This window comes from Pteropus medius, unplaced genomic scaffold (genome assembly GCF_902729225.1).
Source record: "Pteropus medius unplaced genomic scaffold, Ma_sr-lr_union100, whole genome shotgun sequence".
Lineage (NCBI taxonomy): Eukaryota > Metazoa > Chordata > Mammalia > Chiroptera > Pteropodidae > Pteropus > Pteropus medius.
Genome location: NW_024342467.1, coordinates 10,796,601 through 10,812,074, shown reverse-complemented (window position 1 = coordinate 10,812,074; position 15,474 = coordinate 10,796,601). Strand labels below are relative to the sequence as shown.

The following is a 15,474-nucleotide window of genomic DNA, read 5'->3' as shown; positions in this document are numbered from 1 at the left end:
TGTGTTCCCAGGTTCATGACATGTTTCAGCCTCTATAGCCCCAGGTGACCAATGGCTCTGTTTGGAGAATTCCAAGCCAGAATGATGCTTTTTAGGTAGCAGAGGCTTGAGGCTGGTTTTCCAGGGACCCGGCAGTGCTACCCCTAACTTCAGCATACAAGAATGTTTTAGCTAAACATAAGCTCTCTGGATGGCAAATTGTCTCAATTTGCCAGACAGTGGGCAAATGTGCTGGAATCTTGCTGCTGTATTTTTTGCTTAGGAGTGTTTGTTATTCAGAGCCAGATCTTATGGACTCTGAAATTAGACTCCACAGAGGGGCTCAAGCACTGCATACTATGACCTCCTTCTCTCTCCTTCTACTACCTTATCTCTCTTCATGGTTTTTAAGGGGATCAGAATATGCCGCCCCCCAAAACACCAATTTGGCGTAAGGATTATTTTGAGCTAAAGACGTTTGAGGTTTAGCAGATGTAGAAAGAAGCCTTCCTGGAGCTTTTTTTATTTGATTAAGAGCAAAAACTCCTGAGAAATAAGGATTGCCATAAATCCTTCTCTTGGGGAAGTAAAAAGAAGACAGAAAGTTGGCACCAAGACTGACCCGCACAAACTAACCTTGCTAAAATCACCCTCACCTTCCATTAGTTTCCCTCATATGTTTACTTTCTCATAGTTTGTCTTCCCTAGAAGCCTAAAAACCCTTCTTCTCTGTCTTGTTACATCTCAACGTTTTATAATTTTCTGTTAAAACTGGTGTATAAACTCTCAGGGGAGATGATTGGACATCTCACGTTGGATTCGTAGCACATCGATAACGATGTTGGATTTAATTGTGTTTTATTTAGTGTCTTCTTAATCCACGTTTTTCTTTCCACTCTTCCAGCCACAGTCTTCGTCCAGATCCTATAATATTTTATCTGGACTCTTTACCTTTTCAGCATTTGCGGCCCTTCTCCTTTCTCAGGCTCCTTAGCTGGCTCTTCTCTTTCCCTTCCTCACCCCTTCATTCTCAGCAGATCCCAAGTGTCTCTTCTGTCTCGTCCAGCTGTGCCACCCTCGGCCAGCACACCCCAGCTTCCTTTTTAGTCTCGAGAAACAGAATGTCTCGTTAATCATCTTCCTTGCGTCTTGACATATTATAATTAGAACTGGCAAGTCCCTCACTCGAGAGAAAAATTGCTTTCGTTTTTAGCGCGTTCTCATTCCTCTGCCCATCCTTCTGTATATGTATTTTTTTAAATTTGATGTGTTTGTGAAATGTCCACTTTTGTACGCATTTATTTAAAATTTTGTGAATGATATTATGACATACATCCCATTTCCTCTCTTCACTTTTCATTAAGAATTATGTTTTTGAGATGTTTCGATGGGGCTGTGTATTCCTAATCTGCTGTTCCTAACAAATGATGGTATTTCATGGTGTACACAGTATTCGGGGAGGCTGGGCTATGCTGAAGTAACAAACAAGCCCCAGATCACAGTGACTCAACGCATGAAGGTTGTTTCTCATCCACGCAGAGTCCTCTGTAAGTCTGCCATTTCTCAGGGCATCTCTTTTCTAAGCTGTGATTCAGGGATCCTCACCACAGCTATGACACTGAGAACAGATGACTTTCAGGGTTGCCAAGGCAGGGAAAGAATAAGACTGGAGAATTCGTACGCACTCTTACATTCTTCAGACTACAAGTAACACGTGTCATTGCCACTCAGAGCACGTTGACCAACACTGTTATATGGACCTGACTAACTGTGTGGGGGATGGGAAATATAGGGAGTACATGGGTAGTCAGTGAGCTATAAATGTCTCTGATGCAGTGAGCATCCATCATATTTTATCTACATATTGCTCAAGTGGTGGACATCCAACTTCAAACCACCACAAACAATGCTGCAGTGAATAATTTTGGCTTACACCATAAACCTAGGAGAAAATTTCTCTGGGATGTTGTAATGAGTTGAATGGTAGCTCCCAAAAATATATGTTCACATTCTAACCCTGGAATCTTTGAATGTGGCCTTTTGCGGGGTGGGGGGGAAGGTAGGTCTTTCCAAATGTAACTATTAAAGATCTTGAGATGAGATCATTCTGGATTATACAGATGGGTCCTAAATCCAATAAGAAGTGAGTGTCCTTATAAGAGACAGAAGAGGAGAAAACATGGAGAAAGAGGAGAAGGCCACGTGATGATGAAGGCCGAGGCTGGGTTATGCAGCCTTAGCCAAGGATCACCTGGAGCCACCAGAAGCTGGAGGAGACAAGGAAGGATTCTCCCTAGAAACTTTGGAGGAGCACAACCTTGATTTCAGATGTCTGGTCTCCAGAACTGTGAGAGAATAAAGTTCATTGTTCTAAGTCACCACTTTTGTGTTACTTTTTAAAGGCAGCCCTAGAAAACAAACATAGATTTTGCTACCTGGAAGTAGGGTGGTGCTGTAACAAATAGCCAAAACTGTGGGGATGGCTGTGGAACTGGGTAATGGGCAGAGGCTAGAAGAATTCTGAGGCTTGTTGTGGAAAGAGTCTAGATTCTTTTGAGACTCACAAGGAGGTAAAGAGCACAGTGGAGAACGCTTCTAGGGTCTTAGAGAATACACATATTGCCATGTATTGATGTTAGAAAAATGAACACTAAAGTACTTCTGGCAAGATCTCAGATGGAAATGAGGAATGAGGAACATTTTATTGAAAACTGGAGGAAAGATTATCCTGGTTATACGCACTTGGCTGAATTGTGTTTTCTTTGTTGCATGAAAAGCAGAACTTGTAAGCTGTGAGCTTAGATACTTAGCTGAGAAGATTTCTAAGCAAAGTGTTGACGATGCAGCCCGATTTCTCTTGCTGCTTATATTGAAATACAAAAGGAAAAATAAATCGAGGAAGGAACTAGTAAATAAAAAGGATCCAGCATGTTGACTGGGGAGATTCTCAGTCAACCCAAATTATAAAAGATGCTAAAATTAGAAAATTTACTGTTAGGAAGTGTGCTCTGGAGAGGAGGCTGAGGGTGTGGCTGGACAGCTTCCTACTGAAGAAATCAGACATGTGACTCATGGATCCACTCAACCATCTCAACAGAAGCTAGGAATAGAGACAAGGTTATGAAGGAAAGTCTGCAGAGGACCCTCGTCTAATGGCATGGACCCCTGTGTCATATACAGAAGACCAACAAGGTTTTCGAGAATGTTATATCAGCAGAAACACTGCCAGCTTGGATTGAAAAAGACAGAGACAGAAGGCTATCAGACTTTGAAAATTCTAGAGACAGGACACTGGCTGATAGAGCTACTCAACTACAAACATTTGCGGCTTTTCAAGCATAAGGAAGATTGACTCCGAGGTGCCATCACAGGCCTAAAGGATAGGGCCACTGTGGGCCTAGAGGGTACATTGAACCATAAAGGAATGTTCTCAAGCCTTGAAACCCTATGACATTTTCCAATCAGGGTTCAACTTCCTTGAAACCAGCGGCCCCTTTACTCCTTCCACGTTTTCCCTTTTGGAACGGGAATGTCTACCATATAAGTGTCCTACCGTTGTATTTTGGAAAAAGATAACCTGTTTTCTAGTTTCATAGATCCGCAGTTGGAGAAGAATTTTACCCAAGGGTGCATTGTACCTCAAGTCTCACCATATCTGTCTTAGATCATTTGGATGATGAGATTTGGAACTTTCTGAGTTGCTGATACTTAATGAAATTTTAAACTTAGAATCGATGCTGGAATGGGTTAAAATTTGTGGGAATACTGGGGTTGGGTGACTATACTTTGCATGTGGGAAGGACATCCATTTTGGGGGACCAGAGGTAGATTGTATTAGGTTGAATAATCCAATCCCCCCACCTGGAAACTGTGACTCTCTTTGGACAAAGTCTTTGCAAATGTAATCAAGTTAAGATGAAGTCATACTGGATTAGGATGGGCTTTAAGTTCAATGACTGGTGTCTTTAGAAGAGACAGAAGAGAAGATACATTAAAACAGAAGCTCACTTGAAGACAGAGTCAGAGGCTGAAATTATGTAGTCAAAAAACACCTAAAGCTACAAAAATCTGAAAGAGACAAGGAAGAATTCTCCCCTCCAGACTTTGGAGGGATTGAGGCCTGCTGATATCTTAATTTCAGACTTCCAACCTCCAGAACTAGGAGAGAATAAATTTCTGTTGTTTTAAGTCCCCAAGTTGGTGGCACTTTGCAAAGGCAGCCTTAAGAAATTAATACAGATGTTTATCCAGGGAAGGCGTAGGTATGAGTGTTTTTGACTAATTATCTGCCTGATTTCCCTCCATACTAGTTGTACCAATATACACTCCCACCAGCAGTACATAGATGCCCCTACATTTTTGTCAACATTTGGCGTTACCCAGCTTTCTAATTTCAACTAGCCTAATAGGTATAAAGCAATATCTCATTATCCTTTTAATTTCCCGTTTCCCTGATTATCCCTTAGTTTGAATATCTCACGATATGCTTATGAGCTTTTTGGTTTTTCTTTTTTGGAAATTGCTTGTTCATAGCCTTTGCTGACTGTCCTATATGGACTGCTTTCTTTTTCTTACTGACCTGCAGGCATTTCATATATATTCTGCTTATTGATCCCGCATTGGTTTTAGACATTGTAAATGTGTTTCCTCATTGTTTTCAGCTGCCCTTTAACCTTGTCCATAGTGTCCCTCATTGAACAGAAGTTTTTAATTTGTTTCATTTTCTCTTCGTTTGCCCTCATTCATGCCAAACTGTACTCCCTCTTTTACTGTTGCTAGAGTTTGCTCACTATGACCATGTCATGTTACGTGATTTGTTCTCTGTTCACTTGCCCTTCAGCTATTTTACATTATTTTTTTTTCTGAACTCAGTCAACTGGGCAATCTATGTGTTTAGGAAATGGCTGGAAATGGCAGACTTCATCCTGTAACGGAAAACACTGCAACTAATCAGTAACATTTGGGACTTGAGCACAATTCCTCGCAGTCAGGCCATTCACCTGTGGATGTGATGTGTCTTAGGCCACAGGTTACATGTCCTTCACCTCACAGCCCCCTCAGGGAACCTACTGAGACATGTGAAAGCAAGTGACAACCAGCTCTTTGACCAACAGTGTAAGTGAGAGCAGGTGTGTCTAATCTCATGGGGGAATTTTTAGGGATGAGTGTTTACTGAATCATACAATGTGAGAGCTGGAAAGGACCTTGGGGATCATCCAGTTCTACTCCCTTGTTTTACAGATGCAGGAACTGAGATCTAGGGAAATGAAGGGCCTTGTCCAAGTCATACAGCTATCAGTGAATTGCTGAGACTAGAACCCAGATCTCTTGACTCCCATTTTATGTGTTTCTATTTTTGTGCCTTCCCCAAGAGGATGTCAGAAGTCCTTTTTTTTTTTTTTTGAGGGCTCTGGACCAGGACTTAATTTGGGAAATAAGAGGCCTCCACATTTTGGACCCGCTTAACACTCCAACCTCATTTCTTGCCATGCTGGGTTAGTCTCTGCCTCATTCCTCTAACGTTCCATACCCTGTTCTACCTTTAAGCCCTTATGTGTGCTATGGTCATGCATGATCATACCTAGCATCCCCTTTTCTGTTCTTCCTGCCCATCTCATCCTTCAAGTGCTCATCCTTTGAGGCTGAGACCTACCTCTTTCATGCCATTGCTAACCAACATTATTCTCTCCCTTTAGATTTTCATAATATCTGCAGTCTATACAAATATAGTGCAGGCTTGATTATATGCTACTTTTTTTCTGGAATGTTTCTATATACAACGGACTGTGCAAGTCATTTTATGTCTATGCACCTCACTGAGTTTATTCATTAAAAAGTAAGAGTTGATCAAGGTCGTTTCTAAGGATGCTTCAATGCTAACATTCTATGCCTACATTAGATTTTAAATTCCTCGAGGAAAGACACTCTATCTTATACTGCTCTTTTAATTTCCTTAGTATAATGGTTCTCATCTGGAGACAATTTTGCTCCCCAGGGGACATTTAGCAACATTCGGAGATATTTTTGGTTGTCATACTGGGGGAAGGGAGATGCTACTGGCATCTAGTGGGAAGAGGCCAGATATGCTGCTGAACATTCTACAAGGCACAAGACAGACCCCACAAAATTGGATTATCTAGCTCGAAATTTCAGGAAGGTTGAGAAACCCTACCTTAGTCTAACTCAACACCATAGACACACTGTAGACACTGAATAAATGGTTTCATCTTTTAGTCAAAAAGAATTGTCCGCATGGAGCAGACAGATATGGAGCTATCATGGAGGAAAAAGAAAAGGAAGTGAACACTTGTGCAAAATTAATGCTAAGTCAGAGAAGATAATCTAATTTTCCTTAGTCAAGAAGGAGAGGAGAGAGAACAACAAAAAAATGTTGGAATGTTGAAATGTTGAATGAATGAAAACTAAGAACAAAGAACTTATTGCAGGAGGTGTTGATTTAAATAGCTCATCTTCCAGACATTTCTGGGGGAACTGCTTGTGATTGTGGTAAATAGTGATAATGGTAACATTAGAACCATGAAGAAAAACTTTTGGGAACTATAATTTTTATTGTCAAGAAGATGTGTTTAGGCTATCCTCATTCTAACTTTCCTTTGAAATGAAGTTTGAGCGATGAAAGTAGCTTAATTAATAGATGAGGCAAGGAGATTGGTTCCATGCGGTCTGAGCTCCAACATCCAAAAAAAAAAAAAATCACAGGCTCTCTTTCTAGGCCCCTCTCCATGGTTTTCTGTGGGTGGGGATGATGATGGATGGCTAAACGTTTCTGGTAATTCCTCGCGCCTCTGCCTTGGCTGTGTTCTCAACCTTCTCCTTCATCATGTCATGTCTGCCTTCTCTTTATGTTGCAACATGCAAGAAAGTCAACTTGTTATTTCTTTGTCACCCTCCCCTCTCTTCTCCATCATTAAATAAATATAATAAGAAATATCCTAGACATACAAAATAGAAAGCTCCCCAAAAAGTTGGTATTGACGAGAAAATCCATGACCTGAAAACTCTCTTGAGATGGACATTACCATTCTCATCCTCTTGAGCACTTGCCAGGAGATTGCGTTATTAGTTCTCCTGTCTCCCAGAGGTGTTTGGCAAAGTTTCTGTTTAGATTTTGTTTGGGGAAGAAATGCTTAAGTTTAACATTACAATTCATGAGAATATTTCAGTTCCTTGTAAACTCTTCTAATTACAATTACTTCTAGTGAGATGTCACTTGTGGCTCCTCACCGAGGAAAAGTCTCCTCGGGGGACTTCCAACAGTCGATTTCAGAAGACCCCTGAGTCTATGGTTAAGTGCGGCTCATCAAACAGTGGGCTGGAATACGTATGTTAGCAATACTTAAGAGCTACTTCTTATGGTTTAGGTTCCTCTCAGTCGAATGGAATGATGAGTGCTTCTCACCCATTTATGTCCGAGTTCCTTCCCCAGGCTTTCCAGTAAAAGAAACATCAGATAAGGGAATTGAAGCACCTCTTTGTTTTTTAAAAACTTTCCTGAAAAAGTTTTTGGGAAAACGTTCTGGGGGCAAGGACTGAGTGTCAGTATAACCAGGGCAGAGATCTACACATAATAGAAACTTGATAAATGTGTGTTTCTGCTGCTGTATTTTTTGGCAGGTGAATGTGTAGCTTCTCTTTATAGAATAATCTGGAACCAAACTCAAGAAGAAGTTATTAAAAGATAAAGCCCGTAGTGTGACTGCACATTTTGTGGCCCAGTCACCGTTTCCGTTAGTCTGGAATTTTGTTTTTGCACCCATTCTCCCAGGTTGCTTTTTTTGCTTCATTCTGCTCCCACTCTACACCAAATAGCAATATATAAGGAACTGAATGTAAGAAACTTGAATGACATCCATAAGCCTTTTGAGATTAATGCATGCATGGGTGGGCCCCCATTTGGGATTTTTCCAGTCTTTCTCTTTTGTGATCATTTTAAAATGCAATGCTAAAAAAGTCTGAGAAGCTCCTTGTTTGATCTCAGGTTTTGCTTTCATGGATCTTGTATGCCTACTTGGCTGGGTGCAGCTGAGACTAGTTTTACAAGAAGCTACCGATAAAGCCCAGAATGGGGAAAGATGAGTAAACTCTTACTCTGACAGCAGGGTTTGTGGAAAGAAAGAGAGGGAGATCCCCTTTACACTTTATGAGAATGCATATGATTTAGCAAGGCTCTACTTGAGAATCCTCCTGGTCAGCTCTCAGCTACTCATTAGGAAATTGTGTTTGCACACCATTTGGCTTTTGAGCATCTCACAGTAATCCTGTTCTTTCCCTGAATAGGGAGGATAATAACTTTTGCAAATAACTTAAAGAAGCATCTAGTAGACAGAGTTCTATGATGGGCTCCAAAATTCTGCACCTTTTCCTTCCATGTAGATGCCTTGTGCAATGAATATACGGGACTATGGATATGATGGAGTTTACACCTGTGCTTAGGTTATGTTATATGGCACAGTTGACTTTAAAGGTAAATTACCTGGTGGGCCTGACCTGATCATGTATGTGAGCTTTTTCAAAGCAGAGAGTTTTCTCCAGCTGGTCATAGAAACAAAAGACAGAAGTTTGAAGTAGGAGAAGAATTTGACCTGAGAATGAAATGGCCACATGGTAAGGAACGTGGGTGACCTCGAAGAGCTGAATGTGGTTCCCAGTTGACAGAGCTCAGCCCCGCAACTGTAAGGAAATGAATTCTGCTAAAAAGAGAGTTTGGAAAAGGACCCAGAGCTCTAGATGAGAATGCAGCTCCACTTGACACCTTGATTTCAGCCAGGTGAGACCCTGAGAAGAGAATCTAGAAACGCCATATCCAGACTTCTGACCTGTGGAAACTGAGATAATAAATTTGTATTGTTTTAAGCCACTAAATTTGTGGCTTATACTTTACATTCCACAGAGTGATGGAAAACTTATACGAAGGAGGAGAAGGCTTTTGAGGAAAGAAAGCTAAGTAAAACCAACATTCCTATGTTTGGTTTTAGAACAAAGTTATTGTGATGGTTAATTATATGTGTCAGTTGGGCTAGACTATGGCGCCTCAGTTGTTCGGTCAAACCCTAGTCTAGATGTTGCTGTGAGGGTAGTTTGTAGATGTGACATATGTAATCCATTGACCTTAGGTAAAGGAAATTACCCTCCATCTGGGGAGTGGGACTCATGCAATCAGTCGAAGACCTTAAGAACGAAACGTGAGGTTTTCTGGAGAAGAGAGAATTCTGCAAGACCGTGACATTGAAATCCTGCTTAAGTTTCCAGCATGCCAGCCTGCCCTACGGATTTAAGACTTGACATCCCCCATAATCGCATGAGCCAACTTATTAACATATTGTCATATGTATTCTATTGGTTCTGTTTCTCTGGAGAATCTTCCCAATGCAGTCGTAAACTCAGGTGCCCTTAGGGGCCATACAGATGGGTAAGGTGTGCTGGGGGTGAATTTGCAGACAGCATGGGTGACCTTTTAAAGGCTGTAGGTCATACACAGTGCCATAAATTGTAATTAGCCAGCAGCACTGGCCTAGTACTGCCAGGTCTTTTGATGTTTTTCAAAAGAAGCCAGAAATCCAGAATTTTATACAAAATTGCCCAAATTCTACATGTAGGTTACTAATTCAAAAACATATTTTTAAAAAACATCGAACGTAGCACAAAGAAGCAGTGCAGGATATGGGATTGTCCTATAAGACACACCATGCTGGTTCCTGAAGTTATTGAAAACAAACAGTAACAAAACTCTAAACAGAGGAAGAGCAGGGCTGGGAACTGTTGCAAATAGGAAAGAATAGAAGGAACTTACCAGGCCTCACAACCAAATACAATGAATGTCTCTGATGATTGTTTTGGAAAAAAAAATAAGAAGATCACCTATAATAGACATTTTGGGGACATTTGTGGAAGTTTGACTATGAACCAGATACTAGCTGGTACTAGGAGTTTCTAGTTAATTTATTTTTATTTGGATGTAATAATGATGTTGTTCTTAAATTTTTTAAAGATATATGTTGAGACCTATGGACATGAAGTATAATCATGTCTGTAATTTACTTAGAAATTTTCTTGTCATTCTCTCTTCACACACACAGAGTAAAAGGTTAACGATGATTTAATCTAGATACTGGGTATATGTGAGCTTATTGTACTATTCCTCATATTTTGCTATAGGTTTGAGACATTTTATAAATAATTTTTTAAAAAGCCAAATGAGTGGAGTAGATCACACATACTGTGTCAGTGGGTCCCTGTTTGCAGTTATGATCTTTAAGCTTGGATCGAAGAACTGTGAGCAATGTCCAGGTTAACTAGGCTTCCTTTGCCACACTTCTGTGATGGTGGTACGGCCAGCCTGTCGTCACTGTGTCTTTATGTGTGTCTCTCCTGGATGTGAGTTCTTCTTGGGCTACAAAGGGAACTTATTCACCTTTGTGTTCCTGTGTCTCTGTATATAAGTGAACATTCAATACATTTCTGCTGAATGGATAAAGGAAAGCCCCGGAAAGCTATAAGAATAATAACAACGATGATATTGAAAAGTAGCTAACATTAATTGGGTCCTCAAAATGTCCCAGGCTAAGAACCTCACAGCAGTCACGAGTTAGATTGACTTAGATGCTAGTAGTAATAGTAGTGGTTGGTCTCCTTTTACTAACGCAGAAGGTGAGGCCCTCAGATGATTAGAAATTTGCTCAAGGCCATACAGCAAGAAGTGGGCAGAGCAGGCTGGCACCAGAGCCCCCTTTGAAAGCAATTCCCCTTCATGCCTCTGAAGTCTCCTTAGCTCCCCAACATACAAAATTTCGCCAAAATAAGTTTTACCACATTCTGTGTGGCAAACAAGGGGGTTTCTGGAAGGACCCGCCATGGGAGAAAGGCTGGACCGTGGCATCCTGTGCGCCTGAGCCGAGGAGCAGCTTCTACAGTTTCACACGCAACTGACCCGGGGACGCCAGAAGCTAGCCACCCGCAGGCCTGTGTGACCTCGGTGGGCAGGAAGGATGAGCATGTGGCGGCAGGAACAGTGAGAGATCTGTTCTGTGGTACTATTCCTGTGCTACTTCAGTATCAGCTTGACCAGGACATGGTGCATGAGCTGCCTCCTTTCCCAAAGCACCGGGTGGCTGCCATCTTGCTCAACTCGAATGGCCCTGGGTCCTTTCTAGGCCCCAGGTGGTAGTATCTGCCGTCACTGAGTGTAACCAACTTCCAAAGGGAAGAGTTCTACTGTCACCAGGTCGTCCTTGGGGATGCACAGCAGGCCATCTCACTAAGAAATGGGAGGAAGACTAATGGTGCTTGTCTTACCCCGTAGAACACCACCAGGCGCATTTTAAAATCATGCGGTACATATTTCTAGAGACGTTTGTAAGTGGGACAAATCTGTTTAAATGTTTTGCTGTTGGCTGGTCAGGAAAGAGAAAAAGGTCTTTTAAATAGGTGTCAGGGATTAAGGTCTCCACCGAGCTGTCTGCTGGAGTTGGTCTCTTCACCTTGAACCTTCACTGCAGGAAGAGCTGCTATCCTATGGTGAACCCCACGCCCTTCCCTGAGTCTCTTCTGCAAGTATGGTCCCTTGTGCCCATCAGTTCTTCCCCAGCCCTTTCCCCCTGTACTTACGCCGGGATGCTAGCCCTGTGCATCCACCTGTCCAGGATACTGTCACACTAAGCCCTGCACACAGATAGGGGAAGCCAGCATGGAGATCTTCTTTTTAAATGAATGGAAATGTATGCATTTCACACTGGCTTTGGCCTGGACTAATGTATTAGTTTCCTCCTGCTTCTGTTCCAGATTATCACAAATTTAGTGGCTTACAACAACACAAACTTGTTATCTAATAGTTGTGGAGTTCAAAAGTCCAGAATCAGTTTCTCTGGGCTAAAGTCAAGGTATTAGCACGACTGTGTTCCCTCTGGAGGCTCCAGGGGAGAATCCATTTCCTCATCTTTTCCACCTTGGAGAGGCCACCTGTATGTATTCCTTGGCTCCCAGGCCCTTGCCACGACTTCAAAGCTCGTAGGGTAGCATCTGCAAATCTCTGGCTCTAGCGTTTTGCTTCTGCAGTCACATTTTCTTCTCTCGCTTGGACCCTCCTACCTCCTCCTTATAAGGACCCTTGTGATTACTTTGGGTCCACCCAGTTAATCCAGGGTAATCTCAACATCTCAAACTCCTCAATTTAATCCCATCTGCAAAGTTCCTTTTGCCGTGGAAACTAACTAACGTAATCACAAACCCCAGGGGCTAGGGCTTGGATGTTTTTGGAAGCTGTTATGCTGCCTAACAGAGTTAACGTTTGACATAGACAACTCCAGAAAAAGGGTGTCCATTCTTCTGCTTTGAATCCATTTTCAGATGGTGACGAATCCAGCTAATTTGTAAAGTTACTGCCCAAGCCGTCCTTCAGTCCTTTTCATTCATTCCTACAATCCCCCTATTTTAGTGTAGCGTGGTAACTTTCAAAGTTTTTGCTTTTGCTATTTTAAGTTTTAACCTGCTCCTCCCCTGCACCTGTTATAAATGATTTTCCTGTGTCCTTTTTTTTTTTTGCAAATTCTGGGCACCAAATTCATTAAGAATTTAATTACTTGGATGAAATAGGAGGAAGAATTTTTTTTTAATATATAATCTTAGGTGAAAGACCCAGGCCTAATAAAACCTGTGAAAGTATACATATTTGCCGTTATGTTTTGAAGTAGCCTCTTTTTTTTTCCTGTGAGTAAAAGAATACAGGAGCTTTAATTTTTCACCACAATGAAGGACAAAATAATATCTTTCAAAGGCAAAACTGACTTGATGTTTTGACATTTTCCAAATAGATTAGAATCTTGGAATTTGCAGTCTAAGGTCTAATTCCAGATTAATCTTAACAAAATTTAGTGTCACATGCATCTTTTTTAAAAACATCTTGAGTAATTACTGTCTACAGGGTAAAACGTAAACTATAAATACCTGTTTTAACAGGAAACAGGACTATTTGCTGTGAGATATTTTTCATTTTATAAAATATCTCACGTATTTCTAGAAGTGAAATGCAAGGTCTTCCATTTACAGAAAGCAGTGGAGTTCAAAGATTGGCTATTTGTGTATTGGGGGAGTGAAGGGAAATTCCTAAAAGAGTTGCTTTTCCCAAATTGACTATTGACATAAAATTATCTTCAGTTTATAAATTACTATTGAATTTGTTTTTAGTTCAAATATTTCTTTTTCCCTGTCACAAATCACTTCAAAGTTTTCCTTGGAATTTAAATTAATTCGAGCTGAAGTATTATTATCAGAACACTTTGCAGAAATTCAGGAAATGGCCCTCGAGCATTTTGATATGCGTAAAGCCACCAGGGCCACAGGAAGATAGAGTGGCGGCATGTGGACAAACTACTCCCGTGATACTTCAGTATCTTAAAAGTGTCTGGAAGCTGCAGGAATTGAAATGTGTCCATTGTTAAAGCAGATATAATTCTTAGATGGCTTGCTTTATTTTGTAAGGCAAAATCCATAGACCGTAAACCTAAAGAGCCAGGAATGGAATGTCACTTTATTCCTTCCAGAGCAGCTTGCCAAAGATGACATCGTCGGTCTAGAATCCAGAATAGGAAGAGAGCTGCTCCTTAAGAAAATGATAAGATCTTCGTGGTTAGCACATACTTGAGAAAGTCACTTGGGTCCTGAGAGACACTATTTCCTCCCCCGCTCCCCAGGCTGCTTTGCTAACTAACTATTATATGGACTCAAGGAAGATATGACAAAAATAGGAGAGGGGTGTAACCTCTGAAACCCCTTCTCAATCCCTTCTCTTTACCCTGGAGCAAGAAGAAGAAGGAGAAGGAGAAGGAGGGAAAAGAGGAGGAAGGGAGGAGGAGGAGGAGAAGAAAAGAGACCATTGACAAATTGCCAATATATTTTTCTTTTATTCACTTCCTCAGTCAATCATTTAGATTGGAGAAGGGATGTGTAAGAGTGGATAAGTTAGATCCCTACATTCACTCTTTACTGTAGCAGATAAATTCCAGATAAATAAAAGATTTATACAAAGCTAACAACAAAAAGATAGGAAAGGCCTTTCTCAGCCTAACCTGAAAGCAAGAAGTCCTAAAAGAAAGGAACAGCAGCTTTAATCACACGAAAGTGAAAATATCTACATGGAAAAATATGCCCCGAACAAGTTAAAGGACGAATGAGAGGCGGGGAGAAAGCGCGCAACGTGCAGAGCAGATCGAAGGGTTTCGATTTCTAACGCACGAGAAATGAGAAAAAAGAAAAACCCAAATGGAGAAAAAAACACGAATAAGCACCGAGCCTGCTGATATAAGCATGTCGATTAAAACGCCAATTTTGTCTGTAAGGAAATAGACATACAAATACACATATATACTTTTTTTTTTTTTTTTTTGCAAATCAGATTTGACAAAATTAAGTCATCTGATAACATTGAATGTCTGGCGTGCGTGATTATGGGAGAAAGCGTCATCGGTGCGAGAATTAATTATCATAACCTTTTTGGAGAGAAATTTTATAATATCGCTCAAATGTAATAATGTGCTTTCCCATCTACCCAGCAATTCTCCTCCTACCAAGAGATGAGAGCTCGACAGGGTGTTCCAGAGGAATTCTTTCATTAGGCAAGGAGATCAATCTCTTCCTGTTTTCTGTCCCCACAATAATACAAAGAATCTAGGTCCAAGGTGAAGCATGCGTTCTGTTTTCTGGTTATAGGGCAGATCTCTCCTCCCTTCACAGTTTATTTGAATCTCCACAGCTGGAATAAACTTTTAGGGACAAGCCCATCAAGAGTGCTTCTGCTCAGAGGCTGTCTGGTTTTATCAGTTGTCAGGATCCCATGTAAAGACAGAATAGAATGAAACTTGGAGTGGGAAAGTGTCCCAGGATGCTGGAATTAAGGCAGCTCCTCCCTGCCTCTGCTGACAGGGGAGGGGCTCGAGGAAGCCTAGCAACTCCCTGGAGACCGCTGTTACCAGGTCTGGTGGTTTGTTTAATACCGAGATGCCACGGGTAACTTGGTAAATAATCGGCCATATGGAACACTCGATGCCATGTGAACTTGAGGGCTGTCCTCAGGGTTACTTTCACCCTTTAATAAATAAGGTAATTGAACTTAGTGTTTTATTTTGCTCTCTTATGGATTAGAATTTTTTAAATTCTATGTTCATGATAGAGGTGTCTGCTCCCCCAGACAGTGGTAATCAGATTGCGGTACATAAATGTATCAAATCAACACACTGTACACCTCTAACTTATACCATGTGACAATTACATCTCAAGAAAATCAATATTAAGAATCAAAAAAATTCTGTTCCCTTGGGATAATAACTTGATTGTGTTACATCCCAGAGAAGACAACAACGTAGCTAAGAATTTTCAGATTAAATGCCATAAATGCAATAATCGCGCTCTCCTCCCTTCCTTCTTCCTTCTATCCACTTCCCCCCCACCCCAACCATCCTTCTCTTTACGAGGTCAGGCACAGTT

At 41.1% G+C, this 15,474-nt stretch overlaps 1 long non-coding RNA gene across 10 annotated transcripts in view; it reads left to right on the top strand.

Annotated features, from left to right (window-relative positions):
* The window catches only part of LOC120602331 (uncharacterized), a 44,720-nt gene that overhangs the window by 18,279 nt on the left and 10,967 nt on the right, over positions 1 to 15,474 (top strand). For 4 of the 10 annotated variants that reach the window (XR_005652699.1, XR_005652697.1, XR_005652698.1 and 1 more), the window contains 2 exons: positions 1,344 to 1,526; positions 2,100 to 2,360. The exons of 3 other annotated variants lie outside the window; for them this stretch is intronic. This is a non-coding gene — a long non-coding RNA (uncharacterized LOC120602331). Of the gene's footprint in view, positions 1 to 1,343; positions 2,035 to 2,099; positions 2,361 to 15,474 lie in introns of those variants that run through there. 3 more of the 10 variants (XR_005652703.1, XR_005652705.1, XR_005652701.1) reach the window with 2 other exon arrangements.